Genomic DNA, 24851 nt, shown 5'->3' with positions numbered 1-24851 from the left:
TTCCCGGAGAGAAAAACAGAACATTCAAAAGCTCCTCTGACTGACTCAGCGAGATAGTGTGTAAGCAATTTCTCGGCGAGCATAACTTCGAAAGATTACGTCAGTTTCGGTTATTTCGAAGTCTGTGGAATTATTTTGAAGTGCCTCCGTAGTTACAAAACCCTGTGATGATATCATGTCAATATATCGGAGGCATTGAAAATATAGCGAGAGAATAATCATCATTTTTTTTCTCTTTTCCGCTGGTTTATTAGTTATCTAAATGTCTTTTCAAATAACTATATGCTGTTGATGATATCAACAGGGTGTGTGTATATATATATATATATATATATATATTATATATATATATATATATATAGTATATATATATATATAGTATATATATATATATGTTGTGTGTGTGTGTGTGTGTGTGTGTGTCCTCTATATATATATATATACGATATATATATACATATATATAATATATATATATATATATATATATATATATATATATATATATATATATATATATATATATATACTATATAGAGACATGACAAATTGCTCACCAACTCGACAACCGCAGACGGACACAAGCACGACAGAACTCAATTACTGAATACTCAACTTATGTGAAAAACACACAGACGACTCTCACCCCGAATGCTTTCATTGACCGACTTCACCTGACTGACTCCGAATGCTCGGCAACCGAGCCACTTAACGAGCCAAAACACACGCCAAACAAGCCGTTCACTCGTTAACCACCCATTTATCATTCACACTTTGTCTTTATCTCACGCTCTCTCTCTCTTTCAAAAAAAAAAAAAAAAGGGCAAAAACTTCCCCATACTATCTTTAACAATAATAATACAAATAAAAAACAATATAATAAATATGCAAAACATCCAAGACCATTCCTATCGCTTCCGACAAATGCAAACAACCCAACGAGTCAACAGACGAAACAACAAGCCGCTCTAGCTTCCTCCCCCACCACCCACTTATTCTCTCTCTCTCTCTCTCTCTCTCTCTCTCTCCTCTCCCACTCTCTCTCTCTCACAAGCAACCCTTGAGAATGTTGTCAAATGCAATCAGTTCATCAATTCCCCATATATCCTCCTTTGCTACATTTGACAACATCCCTTCACATACTCACAACATCCACATTAAATAGTCCTCCTTAAAACCCAGGGATGTTCGGATGCTGGCCCCCTGGATCTTGTTCGAGGCGCCTCATACACTCTTTCAGTTGCATTGTCATTCACTTCTTCCATACCACTTTCATTCAAACTTACACTATCTCTCTTACTACTGTCCTATCAATTTCGATTCACTAACTCATTTACCCCCCCTAACTCTTGCCCCAATATCTCCTGTATCTCCGCCACCAAATCACTCACCTCATTCATATCCCTACCAAACTCCTGAAGAAACTCATTCATACTGCTAACCACTTCCCTACTACTTGGTTTCCCTCCTGGCGAAATCTTGCTAAACTCTGTCAGCTCAAACCAACTCACACTGTAAGTCTCATCCATTCCCTCCCCAGGCTTATCTGTGTTGCACGCTCTATCGACCATCTTTACCCTAACAGTGGAGCACCGACAACGCACAGGACCATTCAGCGCCGACAATTCCGCTCCCACAATTCAGCTTAGAGGCAATTCAGCGCATGACAATTCAGCTTGGAGACAATTCAGCACATGACAATTCAGCTTAGAGACAATTCAGCGCATGACAATTCAGCTTAGAAACAATTCTGTGCATGTCGATTCAGGGCAAGGACTATTCAGCACAAAGACAGTTTGCGAAATGAAATAAAAACATGGAAAACGAAGAAAACAGTCATCAAATAATTTTTTTATTTGTAACATATTGAATTATAAAAAGTAGACAAAAATTTATATTGAAATGACATACTATAAAATATTCCTGTACAAAAATAATCATACTAACTTATTTCTGCAATTCATGAGGTAGCTTATATTTTGCAAGTATTCCAATTTGCTTGCTCGATTCCCATATTTACTAACTGGTGTTTTTATTGCCTTAGCGGTTCTCTGATAATTTGCTTTTTTCTGGAATCGTCGTGTCCAGCTCTGATTCTCAGTATCCTTTTGTCTGCGTTGTCTTGCTCCAATTTCAAAAACTCCACATGAGTATGCATCATAACTTATTCCCGTGAACTTCCATTAACATGAATTCGACATCTGCATGTGTCTTGTGTACAACGCCAAGACTCCTTTTCATTACGAAGTTTTCTATCTAAACGATGGCAAAATCCATTTAATAGAATGTGACCACGACCTTTCTCTGACATATCCGCTCCATGGTGCTTTTTTTGTTTTGTTTTTATTTTAGCTCAGCGAATGTTTGTAAAAAAAACTGCTCCAGAAAAGGAAATACATCCAGTCCGAGTTTAGAATACCGTTGACTACTATTCGGTTGTTGTTATAGCATAAATATCAACCGTCAATTGTTCGATGGTTGAAAGTGTAAACCATCTTAGATTCTTACCAATAATTTTAACTGCAAGTAGTTTGTTTTGTTTTCTGTCGCCAAATCAGAAATAAATTAGTATGATTTTCAATATCTTATTTCAATACATATATTTCATTTCTTGAATTTCAAAAATAATTTAAAAATAAAAACTTATTTGATCACTGTTTTCGAAATTTTCCATGCTTTAGCTTTATTTCGCCAAATATTTCGCCAAATTGTCTCTGCGGTGAATAGTCCTTGTGCTGAATTGTCTCTAAGCTGAATTGTCATGTGCTGAATTGTCGGCGCGGAATTGTCAGCGCTGTGTCCTGCGTGTAATTGTCGGCCCACGCCTAACAGTAACCCCTTTATCATGCATTCCTCACCTTTCCCTTTCATTCCTTTTTCTTACCTTTTTCCACTTTCTTCTATACTCAACCAATACTAACAGCTGATCCTGCAAATCCATTTGCTCAATGATGCTCAGCTCATATTTATTCACTTTCAACCACTCACTCATTGCATTCTCACAGACATACTATGGCACATCCCTCCACCTGCAGAGCTGATTATGATGTGCCCTGACCTCATCCATACCCCTATCCATTCGCAACTTCCCCAAAACACAACTTAACTGACTTGATCCCACTTCCAAAACCTCAAAAATTTCCCTTACCTTCCTCACATTCATTCTTCCCCTCCCATTCACATATTCACATCTTTCAACACTTTATCCCCAACCCTAAAACTTTCAAACCTCCCACTTGCTCTCTTCCACACATCCCGATCACTCTCTGATAACTCCAACCTTGGCCTAATCATTCTCTCAATATTTAGCACATACTTACAGGGTGACTTACCTATACCCTTTTGCAATGTAACGTTGTACACCCACACCGCACACCCCTCACCCAACATACATATCCCAGTCATCACACTTACTCATCATTTGCAAAATTTCAGTCAATATCCTAACACTCCTTTTAGCCAAACCATTTGTACTGGGCATGTGCGGAGTACAATAAGCATGTACAATACCCCATTCCCTCAGCATTTACTCAAATACCCATTCCACAAACTCGGGTCCATTATCAATTAACATTCTCACAGGCTTACACACGCACATGGGCAACATCACTTGGCTCACCATTTGCAAGACAGTCTCACTCCTCTTATTCTTGTTGAGGACTGCAAACACAAATTTGCTCATGTGGTCCACCATCACAATCTTTCCCACATGCCCTGTCGCAGTCATTGGCAAAGAATCACAGTCAATCACAAGCATTTCAAACGGTTCTGTCATGTGCAGTCGCAATACAGGCAAACTCGGATGCACACTCTTTCTCTTTCCCCTCTGACATTCCTCACATATAACGGCCACATCCATACAAATCTTACTTAACCCAGACGCATATAGTCTCTCGCTCATGCATTCCCACAACTTATTCTTCCCCATGTGCCCAAACCAATCATGAGCCAACAGGCACATACTTACGGCTGAGTCACTGGAAAACACTCCCTTATCATACATTCCTCTCTAGTGCAAAAAAGTACACTACATTTTTGCACACTACAAATAGTCTTACAAACTTCTTGTATACCTCCAACTCACACAGCCAATCTTCCACATGCACTCCTCCCAAAATGCATTCTCACAATTTACTTATCTCCAAGCACCTATCTTGCATTTCCTCAATTTCTTCCTCGCTCAACATATCATTCTCGCTTCTAGCAACATCACTCCTACCCACAAAGTTTGCCACAAACACACTGCTATCCTGAATCCTTGCTATCTTACTAACCCCCTTTCTAAGAACCCCATTCACTATGTCTACATTCACATCATGCATCCTCAAAAAAATCTATCCCTATTAAAAAACAAGCCGGTATATCATCTTCCCCCATGACTCTAAAGTTATGTACCACTTCCAACTCCCCTAACCTAACCATCAGCTGTACCCCTTCCCATACTAAAACGCTTCTCTGTCCTAACCCATGTTTTCTTACAGTTGTATACTGCCTTTTCACTCCCCAATCTAATCTATCAATCTCATTTACCACTGAACCACTCACTAGGGAACCCTGCACCCCCATATCAACTAAGCTACACTACCCACTATCATTCATTCTGACAAACGTCGTCATTTTCCCTTGGGTTCCATGCATACACACATTCACTGCCTCATCTACCTGATCATCCATACCACAAGCATCCTCACCACATTCCTCCTCAGTTATTTCCCCACTTTCATACTTCTGATTCAAATCCCCTCACAACTACAACTGTGTTCCCAATACTGAATTCTCAAAATCCTATGCTCACTATTTGCAGTTAGCTTCCCTCTATACTCAAATGGTCTGTCCCACCCAAAATACAAAAACACTTCAACCCCAAATAACTCCGCTACCACCAGATCTCATCTTTCCCCCACCTTGCACCTCCGTAAATGCCCCTTCCTTCTGCACGTCACTCATCAACCATACTCGCAGCTCATTTGTACTCTCGGGCACTCCCTCAACCAGACCCTTGCTCTCCAAATCCTTCAAAGCCGAAAACAAACACTCACAAACTCAGTCGCCCCCAGAAACTTCTCTCTTACAACCAAACCCTCTGTCACTCTATTGGGAGCCCAGTCACTTTTCATAGGATTGTCACCCTTACCATGCATCCTAGACAATCGCAGCTGCAACCACATTCTTACTCCCTGTCACATACTCTAACCTAAAGTTAAACTCACTCAAATCCTCAATTGTCCTCATAATCCTAGCATTCACACTTTCTTAATCATATACACTAATGACTGATGGTCCGTCCGTATAACAAATCTTACCCCATACAAAAACACTTTCAATGCTTTCACACAGAACCTTATAGCAGCAAGCTCTCTCTCAACTACAGAGTACTTTTGCTTCGCTTTATTAAAGACTTTAATTACATATGCTATCACTCTCAATTGCTCTTCTCCATTCACCTCTTGCAACTGCACTAAACATCCCCCCATACTAAACTCACTAGCATCCTCGCCATAATCTGGGAAGGACAAGGTGACATCCCTTGTAGCTTCCTCTTTCAATTTCTCAAAATACTCTCTTCCTTCCAAACTCAATCAAACCAAAAACCTTTCAACTCACGCACAGTCCAGGGACGTGGAAATTCTTTTACCTTTTGCACAAACTTCTTGCTCTTCCTTACACCACCTGCACTCACTATATGTCCAAGAAATTCCCCCTCCATGGCCAACCATGTACACTTCTTAAGCTTCACTTTCACTTCAACCTCTTCCAAATACTCCAGCACCTTCTCAACCAACTCCATCTTCTCTTCAACAGTTTCACTCACAGTTAAAATATCATCCATAAACACAGTCACCTTCTTCCTCAAGAGGCATCTGATGATAGCCCCTTACCAGGTCTAATTTGGTAAATATCCTCATCCCATGCATCTTGCACACACAGTCAGACACTACATTCATCAGGAATCGCTCCTTCAGTCACTTCATTCACCCTTCTGTAATCCACATACACCCGCAAACTTCCATCCGGCTTTCTTACAGGGACGATGGGGCTATTCCAAGCACTCTCACTCCTCTCTATCACTCCCACTCTCTCAAGCTCCTCACACTGCTCCTCAATCTATTATGCGATAGGCATGGAAAAGTGTCAGGGACGCTGATATATGGGGGTATTGTTTTCCAGAACTATTTTAAACTCTGGAAGCTTAGACCACCAAAATCTTTATCTCCACAGCTCAACACACAACATCCGCATCAATTTCTCCCTGTCGCCATCACTAACAATTTCATCTACCCTAACTCTTTCTCTCAACTAATCATACACATCATCCTTATTCATCAACGTGTATAGCAACCCTACATAATCGCCCTCACATATACCCCACACTCATTTCTTCCTAGCACTTGGCAACAAGGCCACAAAAACCCAAGGATTCTCTGTGTCTATATCCCCGTTATACACATGCACAACAGCTCTTACCAACTTGCTCACATCCACTCCTTCAACAACATATTCACACTTGTCTCCATTGACAATCCGGAGACTACCTGGCCATGCAACTTTCACACTAACAACTTCCCCAACCTTTCACAGCACTTTCACACACTTTTTTGCAACCAAAGGCACCCCTTTCCATACTTTACTGTCTACCCCTCCATCCCTATCCAAGTAAGACTCTCTACGTACATTCCCTTTCATCTGCAAATCAATCATGTTTGCACTCAGATGGACCACCATCCCACATTTCTTCAAGAAGCTATACCCTAAAAACATATCATACTTATCATTCATTCCTTCGACCACTGTTACATTTAAGTAACATTACAATAACATAGTGTTTCTTTTATGTGGATTATAATGAAAAAAAAAGTTTTTTTATGTCTAATTGCATATTGGTTTTGTTTCATTTCTGCTATTTCGAGAAGGTTTGGGAAATTACCGAGAACAGGAATATGCCAGTTGCATACATAAGTACCAAAGGACTGTTTGGCAGAGGGAGGGATCTGCTGAACCAGACCATTCCAGAAAGTCGCAACCCCTATATAAGAAGAAGAAAGTGTTCGTGACAGGGAGACAGAGACTGACACTAGAGGTGTTAGGAAGGGAGGAAAAGGTGCAAGAGATTAGGGTTACATAACTCTGTGTGAGCTGGTTTTATGAGTATTTACGTGAGTTATATACTTGATGTAAGAATAAAAGGCGATTTCAATAGAAATAGGCCAGTAGTGACATTAATCAGGCAAAGTTTAATGGTGGTTTCAGTGCAAATACACTATTCGTGAGTAGTAAGCCGGCCAGGTTGGAGCTGTAATATGAAGACAGTCTGGTTTAAACTTAGGCCTCACTTTATAGCCTAAGCAAGAATGTTGTATCACTTGCCTGTTATTAACATGATTTGAGTGAAGAAAATTAGTGGCAGGGTTATGAGTTTTCCTATAATTATAGGGTAGTTTGCGCCTACCAGTAAATCCTTAGTCTCTGTTCTTCATAGCTAGCCAGGATAGGGCTACTAGTAAATCCCTAGTCTCTGTTCTTCATAGCTAGCCAGGATAAGGCTATCAGTAAGTCCCTAGTCTGTTATCCATAGCTAGAGAGGATAGGGCTATCAGTAAGTCCCTAGGCTGTTTTCCATAGCTAGCCTGGATAGGGCTATCAGTAAGTCCCTAGTCTGTGTTGTCCTTAACTAGCCAGGATAGGGCTACCCATAAGTGAAGTACATTCCTCTCATGCTAGTCATGTTTTGTACACATATTTTTTTTCTTTTTTTAGAAAATATTTAACTCTGTTAGCCATGTTGAGTATTTCAGTGGTCAAGTTAGAGATTGACTAGTACCCTAAAGCTAGCTGGAGTAAATAATGATTATGGGAATAAGCCTAAACTAACAAGGTTAAATTAGGTACGCAATATTTATAGGTATGCTCTGTAGGGGTTAGGCTAGAGCTGGCATGCTGAAACTGGATTCGGTCATTATTAATGGAGTACGTAGCTACATTTTTGTCTGTTACATATTTAATAGTCTATAGTTAACATTAGTCAACCATGATTGTAATTGTTAAGTAAAGATACTGTGTTTACTACTGTACTAATCATATATAAGGAATATAAAGTTAATTTGTTTGGCTGTACTGCTATACTAAGGAGGTTGCAATTTAACTTTCAATGCATTTGTGGATTCTTTTCAAATACAACTATATATTTTTTTAAATATTATAAATAAATATAACACTGTTAAACTATTGCTGTTGGTATTAATTCCATCTTCCTGTTTCCACTTTGTTCATGTTCTTTAGCCAGTAAAAACACTCCAGGAGGGTCTAATCACTTTTGTTGAGACAAAACCTTCCTCCAACAACCACACAAAAGTCAACTTCATCCATCACTACCCCCTCGATTTCTATCATTCCACACAACATTCCCACCACAGGTATACCTAAATTTCCTATTCATTGTACCTCCCCTTTACATTTTCTAACCTCGCACCTACTCCGCAACTAATCACATCCATTCTCAAAGAGAATGTTGGCGCCGCAGCCAGTATCAATCAAAGCAACCTAACACACAATCTTGCATCTTACCTTCACATCTTGCACTCATGGGCTCTATTCCTAAACCCGTCCTCGTGTAATAACCCTTCCCACACATGCATCACCCTTACTGCCTGCACACTAGAGGACCCAACCAACTGAATCCCCTTAACATCTAGTTTCCCGAATTCCCAGCCTGATTCATCCTCGTTTGGCTACACACTCACAACATGACCTTCCACTCCACATTCAACACTTTTCGTATGCTGTTCCTTACACATCCTAGCATAATGCCCATTTCTTTCCACAATTGCTACAAACCACATTCACACTCAGGCACTCATGGGCTCTATCTCTGAAACCTTCTTCACGCAACAACCCTTCCCACACATGAATCACCCTTACTGCCTGACACTAGAGGACCCAACCAAGTGAATTCCCTTAACACCAAGTTTCCCGAAATCCCACCCTGATTCATCCTTGTTCGCCTGCAAGCACTCGCAACATGACCTTCCACTCCACATTCAACACACTTTGCATGCTAATCCTTACACATCCTAGCATAATGCCCATTCTTTCCACAGTTGCTGTAAACCACATTCACACAGGTACCCGACATCCACTAGCTACATGCCCGGTCTGCCCACATCTATAACATTTAATTTCCCTATCTTTCTGATACTAACTAAATGTCCTATCTTCCCACACCTGAAACAAGCTCCTAACACCCACCGACATTCATTCTTCTTATGCCCTGGTTTCCCACATCTATAACACTTCTGCTCCCGCTCACAGCTAACTGACCCTAACCCTTCAACACTCACACTCATATCTCTCTTAGGGTTCGCCATACTTATGTTCCTGGCCCTAATGCTCCCATCAACCACTCGCTCGGCCATTCTCCTAGGCCCTTCTAAAACTACCTCCCTATAGCTCCTAAACTCAGGCTTACACTCATTCACTTCAGTCTTGACGCTGATACTTCTGCTCTCTTTAATACACATATCTAATTTGTAATCCTCTCATTCGTCCATCTTATACTCATATACACTCTCAGGCACAGTCACTAGCAAATTCCTCATTAACTCCTTGCACTCATTTACTCCTTCATCCCTAAACTTTTTCCTAGCTAACGTCTCTAACTGGCATACATACATCGACAACAACTCATCAACTTTCATTCTGGCCTCCTCAAAATCACTCTTCCTCCTACACCTAATGCTACTCTTTGTCCTCCCAGTCTGCTCCAATCCCAGTCTTAACACACTCATATGACACATCCCCTGCACTCATCATTATCCCATACATACTCAACAAATATTGTCAAAAATTCCCCTGACTCCCCATACTTTGTTGTGCAATATTTCTCATAATCCTTAAAAAAGTCCCTTATATCCCTTCAGTCTTGACGCTGATACTTCTGCTCTCTTTAATACACATATCTAATTTGTAATCCTCTCATTCGTCCATCTTATACTCATATACACTCTCAGGCACAGTCACTAGCAAATTCCTCATTAACTCCTTGCACTCATTTACTCCTTCATCCCTAAACTTTTTCCTAGCTAACGTCTCTAACGGGCATACATACATCGACAACAACTCATCAACTTTCATTCTGGCCTCCTCAAAATCACTCTTCCTCCTACACCTAATGCTACTCTTTGTCCTCCTAGTCTGCTCCAATCCCAGTCTTAACACACTCATATGACACATCCCCTGCACTCATCATTATCCCATACATACTCAACAAATATTGTCAAAAATTCCCCTGACTCCCCATACTTTGTTGTGCAATATTTCTCATAATCCTTAAAAAAGTCCCTTATATCCCTACTACCATATTCCTCGTATCGTGCACATTGGGGTACCTCTCTCATATACACAGCCTTTCGTATTCCTCGCTCACTCTCGCTCTCACTTCCACTACTTCCATCCCGACCCCTCTTAACTTCTTCTGAATACAGCAAATCCACTTCCATACTCACATCCATACTCTTAGCCACACCCTTCCTACCCTTCTTCTTCTTGCCTACTTGTTCCCACCTACTACTATCCGAATCCCTCTCATCCTGTCCCTTACTCTCAGCCCTTTTCCCAACATCCTCAGTCCTTGTCTTGTCCTGTCTGTCATCCTTACTAATCTTCTTCCCTTTAGTCTTATTCTTCTTCTCAGCTCCCGTCTTACCCTTGTACTCAGTTCTATCCTTGTCCTGTGTCTTTCCTTTCTTTTCCTCACTTATCACAAACACATCACCCTCTTCACTCATAATCTCATTCACTTCCCCTCTCACCTTCTTCATCGCTTCAAGCCCGTCACCAATAATCATCACCAACTCCAGTTTCTCATCCATTTTCTCAATCATTCGCTCTTCAGCCCCTTTCACTTCCTCTTCCATTCCCTCTTCCACACTCCTCATCATCCCTCTCAACTCATCCAACACCCTACCCTCTTTTGCTTCTCACACTCAATCCTCAGCCTCTCATTCTCCACTTCCACCCTTTCCCTAGCTTCCCTCACGACCATGGTTCCTCCTTAAGCCTCCTAATCTTGTCCAACCCCTCCATCTTTACCTCTTCAGCAGTCATACCGACCTCGCTGTCCCAGTCGTCCTGTTACAGCCACACCAGCAGTCCCTGTTTGGGAGCCAAAAATATTATGTGGCAGAATCACAAGCTAATGAAGCAAGCAAGACCTCCCCACATTTATGTTAATCAATCCTGGTTTCCAATTTCCCCCAGCCACACTTTCCTCTGTACATTACTTTAATTACTAACAGGGCACTTGGTTCAGCAAAACAAAAACAAAATCCCAAACACATTTACTCACCAGGAAACTTTCACACAATCAGCGCAAGAAGTTGTGCCTTCAACACATTATGGCCATCGAAAAACAAACTCCACTGCCACTAGCAAACTGCCAAACACCCAACCAACTGTCATCAACAACCGACTGAATACCTACAAAAAAAAACACCAAGACTACACACCAACTCATAAACATCAGACACAACAAATCACTCACCAACTCGACAACCAGCGACAGACACAAGCACAACAGAACTCGATTACTGAATACCCAACTTATGTAAAAAACACACAGACAACTCTACTGACAGTGAATTCCTCTCACTCCGAATGCCTTCATTGACTGAGTACTACTGACTGACTCCAAATGCTCAGCGACTAAGCCACTCAACGAGCCAAAATGCCTGCCAAACAAGCAGTTCACTCGTCAACCACCCATTCATTATTCACACACACTCTCTCACGCTCTCCGTCTCTCTCAAAACAAAAAAATAACAGGCACCTTCCTCATACTATCTTTAACATTAATAATAAACATAAAACTACAATATAATACGCAAAACATCCAATACCCTACCTATCGCTTCCAACAAACGCAAACAACCCACGAGTCAACAGACTAAAACCCAACCAGCCTCTCTCTCTCTCTCTCTCTCTCTCTCTCTCTCTCTCTCTTCTCTCTCTCAAGTAACCATTGAGAATGTTGTCAAATGCAACCAGTTCATCAATTCCCTTATAATATGCAAAAAATTCAATGTTAAGAATAATTTAACGTAGTTGTGTAAAACGAAAATCAACTTGGCTGAAGAGGATTTTGATTTACCCATAGAGAAACAATTCCCTATAGAATTGTTAATAGGGGTTGACAATGTGTACAACATATTACATCTGGGGTTTAGATAATTTGAAAATTTAGTATTACTACCAACCATATTTGGTTACATGGTAACTGGAACCTGTAGTTCTCCTCCTACCAAGGAGATTCATTTTTCCATTTTAAAACTAGCAGTGAAAACCGACGATATAACTATGACTGAAGGTGCTACTCATTTAAAAGAACCAAGGGAAGATTTTGAAACTGTATGAAGTTAAGATCATTCAGAGTTAACTGCAGTGTGTGAATGGAAAGGGAAAAGAAGGAATTGGAGAGCTTTCAGAGTACTTACTGTAAGCTATTCCATTTTGGTTTGGCTTTGAACAGACCAAAGCAACAGTTTGTCAAATTTCAGGACACCAGTATCTAGAACACTATACTATCAGAAAATCCTGAAGGATCAGGATGATAGGGGGTTCATAGAGAGAGTGGAATTTTTAAAACTGATGAAGAATGTCATTTCTTGACACATCATGGTATTAAAAAGGACAGTGCAACAACTGCTACGGTCAAGCAGGGGAAAAATGGGTTAAGCTTGAACAATTGTTTGAGGATGGGACCACATATAACAGCTGAACTACTCGAAGTTCTACTGCAGTTTAGAATAAAGTCGTTTCCCTGTATTAGTGACATAGAGAAGGGATTTATAATGGTGCAACTTATCAAAGAAGAGAGAAACTATACAAGATTTTTGTGGTTGGAAGATCCAGCAGACATTAACAGTAGATGGTTGATGCATAGGTTTAATGTTGTTTTGTTTGGAGCTACATGTTCTTCCTTTCTGCTGAATGCAATGATTAAGAAACACTTATCTATGGCAGGGAGTGACATAGAAAGGATGAAAAGATGAACTGATAATTTTTCCTTGAAGGAATGTACAAGTAATATGACTTGTTGCAAACTATAGCTAGAGCTATATGGAAAAGGCTGATAGGACTTCTTAAGTCATGCCTAAAAAAGATTGTAAGCCAGGTGCTACTCAGTTTAGAACTGTTGGAGCTGGAAGGTATTTAAATCAGCTGGAAATTTTAACCCCTAACCATTTGATTCTTGGGAGAAAGCTTAAGTCCTTCCCAAGAGAAGTAGTAAATTGGGAGGAGATCTCTGGGACCCTACCTATTGCCCAAGAGAGTTCACCGAGAAAAGATGCCTGTATGTGTCCAAGTTGTAAGACAACCTGTGGAAAAGATGGGAGATGGAGTATTCAACAGTATTAAGAGAGAACCATCGAGTAGGAACAACGCATAGCTCTTGGTCAGGATAGGGGAAGTAGTCCTCATTCACGATGAAGGGGCAAGGAGTAAGTGGAAGTTGGGGCAAGTGATCGAGTTATATATAAGGTGAGACAGTCCCAAGAGTGGCTGATCTAAGAATGGCCCATAACCAGCTCATGAGACCTGTCATTAAGTTATACTTGTGTCATTACGCTATAGCTGTGGCAGGAGATAAAAGAAATTAATCATGTTGTGGCGGGATCACAAACCCAAAAACAAAAAACCTCTCAAAACACACGTACTTACCAATTACTTCTTGACACAGTCTGAGCGAGGAGCTGTACTGTCCACTGGATACGGCCGTCATAACACAACCAACAACAAAGACAACAACCAAGACCCACAACTCAACAACAACCAAGGACCACAACCCCACAACTCAACAGCACAACAGTAACACAATACCCAAGGACCAAACCCCACAACTCAACAACACAGCAAATAAACAAGGACTACAACGACAACTCAACAACACAACAACCAAGGACCACAACCCCACAACTCAACAACACAACCAACAAGGACTACAACCACAACAAAAGACCACTGCATAAACAATCACTGACAACACAAAAAGAACAACATAAAAAGGCAACACACACACCCACTAACAACACCAAGAAATCCCAACAGCTCACCAACAACAACCCTCAACAACTCACAACTACACCAAGAAACCACAATAGCTCCCCAACAACAATAACAACCCTCAACTACAACAACTCTCATACAATTCAACAAACTCACAAGCACAACAAATCTAACAACACAAGCACAACAACTCCAAAGCAAACGATATCAAACTTAACAACAACCTAAACAACAAACCAATAACACACAATTTGACTGACCACCAATGCCTTCAGTACTCTTCACAGACCGCTGCCAACACTACTGAGCATCACAGGCTCTGACTAAAGACTGACTCAAAACTCTGATCATAACTCTAACTCCAACTGCACCAGCAAACAACCCAGAACTCACCAACAGCCAGTTCAATTGCTAACCATCCATCCACCATTACACACTCTCTCTCTCTCTTACAAAAACCCAAAACACAAATACATACCACTTGATCTCAACAGCAATACTCACTCTCATTCTTTCTCTCTGTCTGTCTCTCTCTCTCAAGGACGTTGTCAAATGGAACTCCTGTAACTCCTCCATATTTCCTCCCCCTTTACATTTGACGTCTCCTTACACTTGCAACACCCACACTAAATAGCCTTCCCAACACCCACTGATGCTCGGACACAGGCCCCCCTGGATCTTGTTTGAGGGCCCTCATACACACTCTCAGTTACACCACCATCCACTTCTCCACAACCTTTTTCCAGCCAGACTCCCACTACCATCTCCCTCACTACCATCCTCCCAAATCCCATTCACTACCTCATCTACCCCTTCTAACTCTTGTCCTAATATCTTTCGTAACTCTGCCACCAAATCACTAACCTCATTTACACTCCTGCCAAACTCCTGAAGAGACTTATTCATACTGCCAACCACGTCCTCATAACTTGATTCCCTTCCTGCTGAAATCTCACTAAACCCTGACAATTCAAACCCACACACACTATAAGTATCATTCCTCCCCTCTAAGTCATCCATATTACACGCCTTATCCACCTAACACTAACCCCTCCATCATGCAGTTCCCGTTTCTCCCTTTCATTCCCTTTCCTTACCTCCTTCCACTTTCTTCCATACTCACCCAACACCAACTGCCGATCTTCCAGACCCATTTGCTCACTGACACGTGGCTCACATTTATTCACTTTCAACCACTCACTCATCGCATTCTCCCGAACATACTGTCGCATACTGAATCCCCTTAACACTTAGTTTCCCAAATTCCCAGCCTGACTCATTCTCTTTCGCCTACACACACTCACCACATGTCCTTTCATTCCACATTCACCACATTTCACACGCATTCCTTACACATCCTAGCATAATGCCCACTATTTCCACAATTACCACAAACCTCATTCGCACTGGTACCCCGACATCCACTCGCTATATGCCCTATCTGCCCACATCTGTAACACTTAATACCCTTATCTTTCTTACACTCACTCACTAAGTGGCCTGTTTGCCCGCACCCAAAACACGCCACTAACACCCATCGACATTCTTTCTTCCTGTGTCCTAGCTTACCACATCTGTAACACTGCTGTTCTCGCTCACAACTAACTGACCCTACTCTTCCGACACTCACACTCCTATCTCTTTTAGGGCTAAATACACTCATGGTACTTGCTCTAATGCTCTTATCAACCACTCACACTGCCATTCACCTCGGCCCTTCTAAAACTGCCTCCCTATAGCTATTAAAGTCTGGTTTAACCTCAGCTACTTCAGTCCTAACACTAACACTTCTGCTCTCTTTCATACACCTATCTAACTCGTAATCCTCTACTATTTGTAAAATGTCGTTCTAGGTTAACCTTTCATCGCATTTTCTTTATAAAGTTGTATACGCTCTCTGGTACAGTCGCCAACAACTTTCACACTAACTCCTTACATTCATTTACCCCTTCGTCCCCAAACTTTTTCCTAGCTAATATTTCTGACCTACAGACATACATTGACAACGACTCACCAACATTCCTTCTTGCCTCTTCAAAATCATGCTTTCTCCTATATATAACACTACTCTTTATCTTCTTTGTCTGTTCCACAATCCTGACTTTCACACTCCTATATGGCACATTCCCTATACTCATCATTACCCCATACATATCAACAAAAATCCCGTCAAGAAGTTACCTAACTCTCTTGCCCAGACTCTCTTGTTATCCCCATACTTAGCTTCACAATACTCCTCATATTCCTTAAAAAAAAGCCCCCTATGGCCCTACTACCATATTCCTTATATTGTGCACATCGGGGTACCTCTCTCATATACACAGCCTTTCATACTTCCTACTCACTCGCGCTCTCACTTTCGCTACTTCCATTCTGACCCTTCTTTCCCTTTTCCGAATACAGCAAATCCACTTCCTTACTCACGTCCATACTCTTGACTACATTCTTCTTACCCTTCTTTCTACCAACCTGTTTCCACTCACCGCTATCTAAATCACTCTCAGCCCTTTCCCCAATGTATTCAGTCTAGTCTCATCCTGTCCGTCACCCTTACTAACCTTCTTTCCATTAGTCTTCTTCTTTTCTTCATCCCCCTTCCTATTCTTGTCTTAAGGTTTATCCTTATCCTGTGTCTTCCCCTTCTATCCCATACTTATCACAACCAAATCACCTTCGTCACTCGTACTCTCATCCATTCGCTCTTCCACTTTCTTTACCTCTCCTGGCCCATCACAAGACCCAGTAGGCCTACCTCCTACTGCTCCCTCTCCCATGAATCCCTTCATCATCTCCTTCACTGCATTCATCATTACTCAGAATTTTTCATCCATTTTCTCAACCATTCTCTCATCTGCTCCTTTCACCGCTTCTTTCATTTCCACTTTCGCACTCGTTATCATTCCTCTTATTTCCTCTAACTTGCTCTTCAGCTCCTCACACTCTACCCTTAACCTCTCATTCTCCACTTTCAACCTTTCCTGAGCTTCCCTCGCCACCTGCAATGCCTCCTTCAGCCTCTCCATCTCCTTCAACCCTTCCATCCTTACTTTCTCCACCAATCACACAACTCACTACCCCAATCGTCCTGCAGCTGCCTCACCCGCAGCCCCCGTTGGGCGCCAGTAATTTGGCTGGATCACAAACCCAGAAACAAATAACCTATCAAAACACACATACTTACTAACTATTTCTTGACACAATCTGGGCGAGGAGCTGTACTGTCCACTGGATACGGCTGTTGTAACACAACCAACAACAAAGACAACCAAGACCCACAACCCCACAACTCAACAACAACGCAACAACCAAGGACCACAACCCCACAACTCAACAACACAACAACAAACAAGGAATAGAACCACAACTCAACAACACAGCAAACAAACAAGGACTACAACCACAAATCACAACACAACAACCAAGGACCCCAACCCCACAACTCAACAACACAACAAACAAACAAGTACTACAACCACAACAAAAGACCACTGCACAAACAATCACTAACAACACAAAAAACAACAACATAAAAAGGCAACACACACACCCACTAACAACACCAAGAAATCACAACAGCTCACCAACAACAACCCTCAGCTTTAACAACTCGCATACAACACAAAAGAAACTCACAATCACAACAAATCTAACAACACAGGCACAACAACTCCAAAGCAAACAATATCAAATTTAACAACAACCTAAACAACAAACCAATAACACCAATGCCTTCAATGCTCTTCGCAGACCGCTGCCGACACTATTGACCATCACAGGCTCTGACTAAAGACTGACTCAAAACTGGTCATAACTCTAACTCCAACCACACCAGCAGACAACCCAGAGCTCACCAACAGCCAATTCAATCGCTAACCATCCATCCACCAATTACGCCCTCTCTCTCCCCTCTCTCCCTCTCGTGTCTCTCTGATCATCTCTCGTCTCTCTCTCGCCTCTCTACTCTCTCTCTCTCTTACACACCAAAGAATCTCAACATATACCAAACCACACGATTACTTGAATCTCTCTCTCTCTCTCTCTCTCTCTCTCCACTCTCGCACTCCCTCTCTCTCTCTCTCTCTCTCTCTCTCTCTCTCTTACAAAAAACCAGAACACAAATACATACCACACGATCTCAACAGTAATACAAACCAACCACGAAACTTACTCTCTCTCTCTCTCTCTCTCTCTCTCTCTCTCTCTCTCTCTCTCTCTCTCAAGGACATTGTCAAATGGAACTCCCATAACTCCTGCATACTGTGACAGAAGACACTCAGTCAAGCACCCAGCCGAGCAGGAGTGATCAGATCTACAGAAGCCAGGAAGCCATTGATAAGAACAGAGAACAGGACTATTGTAATTGTAAATAATATAGATATGAGTTTTTCCTGTGGGGGAAGAAGGGCCACGAAGGCAGTCTTCTTACAGCTATGGTACGGAGTAGCTGTACTTAAGAATGACTCACGAGAAGCAGTCATAGTTGAGAAATCATCCAGGCTAGATGTTATCCTTGAAAGTCATCGGGGCTCCAAGCCACCTAAGTATTCCTGTCATCTAAAAGTACATTCAAGGAAATTCCTTTAGGAGATATGCATATCTCAGCATAAGGAGAATTTTTTGTGGTGTCCTTTGGATGAGGGTTACGAAGCTGAGATTGTGCTAATGCCAATATCAGATTCAGGCTAGGAATAATGAGTCCAGCATTTTTATGAACAGTAAGTTCACATCATTTATAGATTCATTATGTACACAACACAATGCATAGTTGTTATTTAGAATGAGTGAAGTGATCTTGGCGTCGTAGCATAAAACTTACGCTACGATTAGGTTAGTACGTTTCAATTCGTTTTAAGCTATACAATCTCTTGCTATTTGAAATGCGCTACTTATTTTGGAGTTTACACATTTTATGTTCTCTGTCGGGGTGGTGAATCACTCGACACCACAAGCCTGGAATTTAAATTGGTAATAACGGAAGGTGCTCTAACTTCCATAGTGAGGAATTAATGAAGGAATGGTTTATGGGCATGTGACAGCTATTTAAGGGGCTAATCTTTGCTGCTAATGGTTGCAATATCTTGCCAACTTCAGCTTCCCATATCGAGATACAAGCTTTGATTTGATTATTTTAGTTGTCATAACAAAGAATGCAAAATAATTTTTTGGCTGACTTTAATATTATGGATAAAACTACACGAACTTACATATTTGTATTTAACCAGCAGTGTGTTAAGCAATATGTTTAGCGGCAATATATTAAAGCAATACTCAAAGCGGATTACTTACGAACTGTGCACAGAATGCTATGCACGACAATGAGCATGGATCACTATTGTCTTTTACATGTGTTGGCATTATTAACACAGACCTGCGATTGACCTGTCCCCAGTAACAGCAGTCTTGTTCGGGGAAAATAACTCTCAACTTGTCTTCCCTCTGAGAGCTTGAATAATTTTATTCCAAGCACTTTATTAGAGATCTGTGACACATAATTGTAACATCGATTCGCTGTTTGTTTTCGTTTGAGAGATTAGAAAAAAGAGGATACAGAAAAATGGGCACGTGGGAGTTGGGACAAACGTTATGAAAAACAATTTTTTAGCTCTATGCGAAAAGTTGAACAAGGGTGTTGACTAAGAATGGGTCTCGAGAGAATAAAGAGAAATGTGAAAATAAAGAAAAAATATAATGTAGATTTGATTCTGTAATAACATAATAAAAGGAATGTAATAAAAGTTATAAATATTTTTATCTTTAATCCTTTGACATTAGCAGCGTTTACAACGCCAGTCTGAAACATTTCTCTCATGAGCGCAATGCAGACTAATTTGATAAAGAACAAAGAGAAATGTTAAGATAAAGAAATATATAAAATGTACAAATGATTCTGCTTCTAAATAATGGAAGGAATAGACGTTAAGTTTTAAATATTAGTTTTATCTTTAATCCTTTACATCAGCAATGTTTAAAACCGCCTGAATAAATGGCTTAGGTGAAATTTCATGGGAAAATTATGTTCAGCAAATGCTTCTGCTATTAGCAAGGGTGTATTCTCTATGAAGGCTTTTTATTTATGCAGGTTGAGTACAGGAGTATGTCTCATAAGGGACCACTTCTCATAGTTAAATGGAAATAATTACACGATAGCTTCCATACTTTTTTTCCTTTGTAGCTGTATAGGTATATTCTCTTTATGAAGGGCTTGGTATTTATACAAAATTAGTATGTATGTATGTCTCATATAGGGACCATTCCTCAGATTTTTTACGAAAATAACTAGATGAAAGCTTCCATACTCGTTTGCATGTATAGCCGTATATGTTTATTCTCTTTAAGAAGGGCTTGTAATTCATACAGAATTAGTATGCGAGCATGTCCCTTTCATACAGAATTAGTATGCAAATATGTCTCATCTAAATACCCTTTCATACCGAATTGGTATGCGAGTATCTCTCATTTAAATGCCTTTTCATACAAAATTAGTATCCTAGGATGTCTCGTATAATACCCTTTCAAACAGAATTAGTATGCAAATATGTCTCATATATATGCCCTTTCATACAGATTTAGCATGCTAGTAAGTTTCATATATATCCCCTATTTTATATTTTTTAAACGAAAATAAGTAGATAAAAATTTCCTTGTTTGCCGTTACAGCACTTTGCTTGACTGTTTACCATTCACGAGCCCTAATTTCCGCTTAAAACGAACGTTACTGTCCATCAGATTTAGAGTAGGTACTCGGATCAACGCGTCAATACAAGCAGGCGATAAGCTAGACGTCACTCCAGGGAGAAGTGCCCAACTAAAAAATTTAATGATGTCAAAAGAGGGACTCCTTATTCTGAATGTAATAAGGCGAAATTTGCATATCATAAGAGAAAAGCTATTTACACGCAAAAGAGTAACTCGGTCCTCCTCGTTTTTTAGGAAGTAAAACTGCAAAGAGAGAGAGAGAGAGAGAGAGAGAGAGAGAGAGAGAGAGAGAGAGAGAGATGGGGGAGGAGGTTGTAATAGCAAGTAACAAGAACAATTCTAACAGAGAAGGTGAGTAAAAGAGACAAGCAAAGTTAAAGATATCGTATTTTGCAACAAAAAGACTGTGGGAACGAATGAAAATGTAAAAAAATTTCGACTAAATATTTATGCCTCAGGAGTAAGAAAGACTTAGGATTTCAAGAATGAGAAAGTGTGCCCATGCTGGGTGATTTAGATGCAAAGGTAGGTGACGCAGTAGTGAATGAAGTAAGAATTGGATAGGTAGTTCTGGGAATGAATGAAAGTGAATTCTTAAAAGGCCTAATTGTTGGGAATGTATAGTTTCTAAGAAAATATTCTGTAGTATTTTCTTTTAACGTAAAAGTACTAGATAGGAAAATAAATTTAATGTATTGCGCAGAGGAGGAATACTGTATTTGATCATTATCTGTTTAAATCTCATGTCAAAATATAAGATAAGTTTAGGACACGAGTAACCAAAATGTTCCTCTGTGTATAATTAATAAAATGAACTAAAATGGCTATTAGGGAGATGTCTAACACAAGGCCTGAATGAGTATCAAGTTTTTTCCCACGATTATAGAACTGAGAGGCGGCATGATGCACAAACTGCAAAAGCTATACTGTTCGAGATGTGGAGTGAGTCTCCTTATCACTAACTCGATAAATTTCTTAGTAGTCTTTAAACGATCCTAGTAAATATAAAGAAACCATTATGAATGCAGCTAATGTCTCTTCAGGGATGTCCTCTTCTATTTGTTTCCATTTCAAAACGGCGCCATTTTAGCTTTAGCTTCCGAGCAGGGAGCAAAATAAAAGATACATAAGAATCGTGCATAAAACTGATGTGAAAAGCAACTTCCCCATGTAGTTAGGAATGATAGAATGCCTCAAGATTTAGCGCTATTAGTACTTTCAAGAATGCTATTACATTTTAAGATTATATCCAATGGCATCGTGTAAATTGACTTTAATTTAATAGACACATCAACAAAGCATTAAAATTCAAATTTTCTCCAAATGGCCAGCCTGTTTGGTCAGTAATTTGGGAGGATATTTATCAACCCTCTGCCCTGCTTATCATACGGAAAGCCAGACAGATAAACAGAAACTCGCCAGTCAGGATTTATCAGTTCTGCAGTAGTCTGAGAGTGGCTAATTTGAAATGCAAATATATGGCGAGTTGAGCTGAGCAATAAGGGGACAGTGAGAATTATCTTACCTCTTTTCGAAAAGATTTTCGTACCAGAACTTAATTTTGATTTTTATAAATCAATGATTCAGAAATATTTTGTTATTCAGAGAATATGCCAAAGAAAAGTAAAATGATTTTACCTCTGGAAAAGAGAGTTGTGCATAAATTTTCATGCTAGAATTTAATTTTTACATTCATATATAAATGATACAGATATATTAGGTCATTTGCAGAATATGCCAAAGAAAAGTGGAATTATTTTACCTCTTTTTGAAAATAGAGTTTAGCATATATTTTCATGCCAGAAATTAGTTTTTATATTTATAAATAAATTATACAAACATGTCATTCGATGAATATGATAAACAAAGGAAAATGTTTTACCATTAAGGTTGATTTTATAAAAAGTTCTTTCAACAAAATAAATAATACCCGTGGCTACGAATCGGTGATTGTGAGAAAAAACTGATGGTAAAACGTCAACCAAATCTAAGCTAACAATTTGTAAAAATATCAGCATTTTAACTTGTCATTTAAAGAAAATTTAGCAAAATGGGAATCCCCTATGAGGGTGAAGGCTATAAAAGTTTTAGTTTTCACTTATCTATTTTGAATTAAGTGCATAATACGATAAAAGAATTTACTCCTGATAATAAGTAATAACCGGTAATATCTATCCTAAGACAGTAAAGAGAGTATTATTGGTATAAGGTTTTCAATTAAAAACAAAAGCAGATATTAAAAGGGTTTAAACCTACTAACCCCAGTAGCCGAGGACATAACACTTAATACGCATTTTCACAGTTACGAAAATCAGTTAAGTTTATGATAATTTCAATTCCTAAATTAACTGTAAAATTATACAAGATAATGAATGAGTTTTCATATATTTTTTAATAAGTCTTTCTTCTAGGGGAATTCTGATGGACAGTATATGTAGTGACACGCTTCTTAAAATGGATAAAATGAAATGCTTCAGGCACAAAGAAAAAAAGAACTCTTGGTTGGCTGAATAATTAACAAGCCAACCAAATATTCAACATGGAAATAGTCACAAATGGGTCAAATAGAAACTATGATTTAAAAAGAATCTACAGAAGATTCATTATGTTTAAAGGTCTTCAGAGGCGATATATTTTTCGTAAAAAGTTTTATTATCTTATTGTCTCTCAGCATTGCATTAATCGTCTCGATCAGGCATCTTCACATAATGAAACACGCATTTGCCTATATTTTTTTTTTTCTAAAATGAGAATATTTCGTAATTCTGATTCCAGTGTTATAGTATTTCGAATGAATGAAAGGTGTACACTCAGAGTGTGATTGTGTTCGAAACACAGTATAAACAGAATCTACTAATATTAAGAGATACTTCGATGGTGCCGAAGAGTCGCAATCTTAGTGAACGTAAAATTTTCAAAAGTGGTATAAATTAATATCTCCACAAATCATCAGCCCGTTTTCATTCACATATAACAACTCGCAATGTAAGTATAAAACATTAAGCTAAAAAATGTATTATTATTATTATTATTATTTGCTCTATCACAGTCTTCTAATTCGACTGGGTAGTATTTATAGTGTGGGTTCCGGGTTGCATCCTGCCTCCTTAGGAGTCCATCACTTTTCTTACTATGTGCGCCGTTTCTAGGATCACACTCTTCTGCATGAGTCCTGGAGCTACTTCAGCCTCTAGTTTTTCCAGATTCCTTTTCAGGGATCTTGGGGTGCCTAGTGTTCCTATGATTATGGGTACAATTTCCATTTGCATATCCCATATCCTTCTTATTTCTATTTTCAGGTCTTGATAATTATCAATTTTTTCCCTTTCTTTCTCTTCAACTTTGGTATTATTATTATTATTATTATTATTATTATTATTATTATTATTATTATTATTATTATTATTATTGGTAGTAGTAGTTGATTATCTTGCCATTATTCCCTTGTAGAGAATTTCGTATATAATGAAGCATTAAGGTGTTCCCACAATATGTTTTCAACAATATTTTCAAGAATTTAAATTAGATTTACAGTTAACTTCGTAAAAAAAGATTGATATTCTTCAGTTTCACTATTTTTATTAAACTTATTGTTTTTAATTTGCAATTGTATTTGTTACAGTCAATGAGGCCTAAAATCAAGAGTTCCCTTTTCCATTCTCATTCCGTTTGTTCATCTAGATTAGAGGGAAAATCTCCCATGTGATTAAAAAATTTGACATCCTTCTATCTTGCTATTTATATTAAGCTTACTGTTTTTAGTTGAATTTATATTTACTAGAGGGCCAATGAGGCCTAACATGAAGCCTTCCTTTTTCAAATCCCATTCCCATTCCGTTTGGTCTTCTAGAGTATAGATAATTAAAGGGAAGACATCCCGTGTACCTCATTCCTTCCATCTTGGCTGCTTCGTTATGCAAAGCAATTAACACCGCGATCCAGGAGAGAGTAATTTATTGCATACAAGATAACCTTAGGCCTACGGCAATCTTCATAATCGACCGTTTTAGACCCGTTATTGCTAGGCCTAGGAACTTTTATTGTGGCCTTGGAATTTCCTGAATCTCACTTAGGTCTAATCTTTTCCCCTTATCCGG

Source organism: Macrobrachium nipponense, chromosome 39 (assembly GCF_015104395.2).
Source record: "Macrobrachium nipponense isolate FS-2020 chromosome 39, ASM1510439v2, whole genome shotgun sequence".
NCBI classification, from domain to species: Eukaryota; Metazoa; Arthropoda; class Malacostraca; order Decapoda; family Palaemonidae; genus Macrobrachium; species Macrobrachium nipponense.
Note: the sequence above shows the minus strand (reverse complement) of the source record.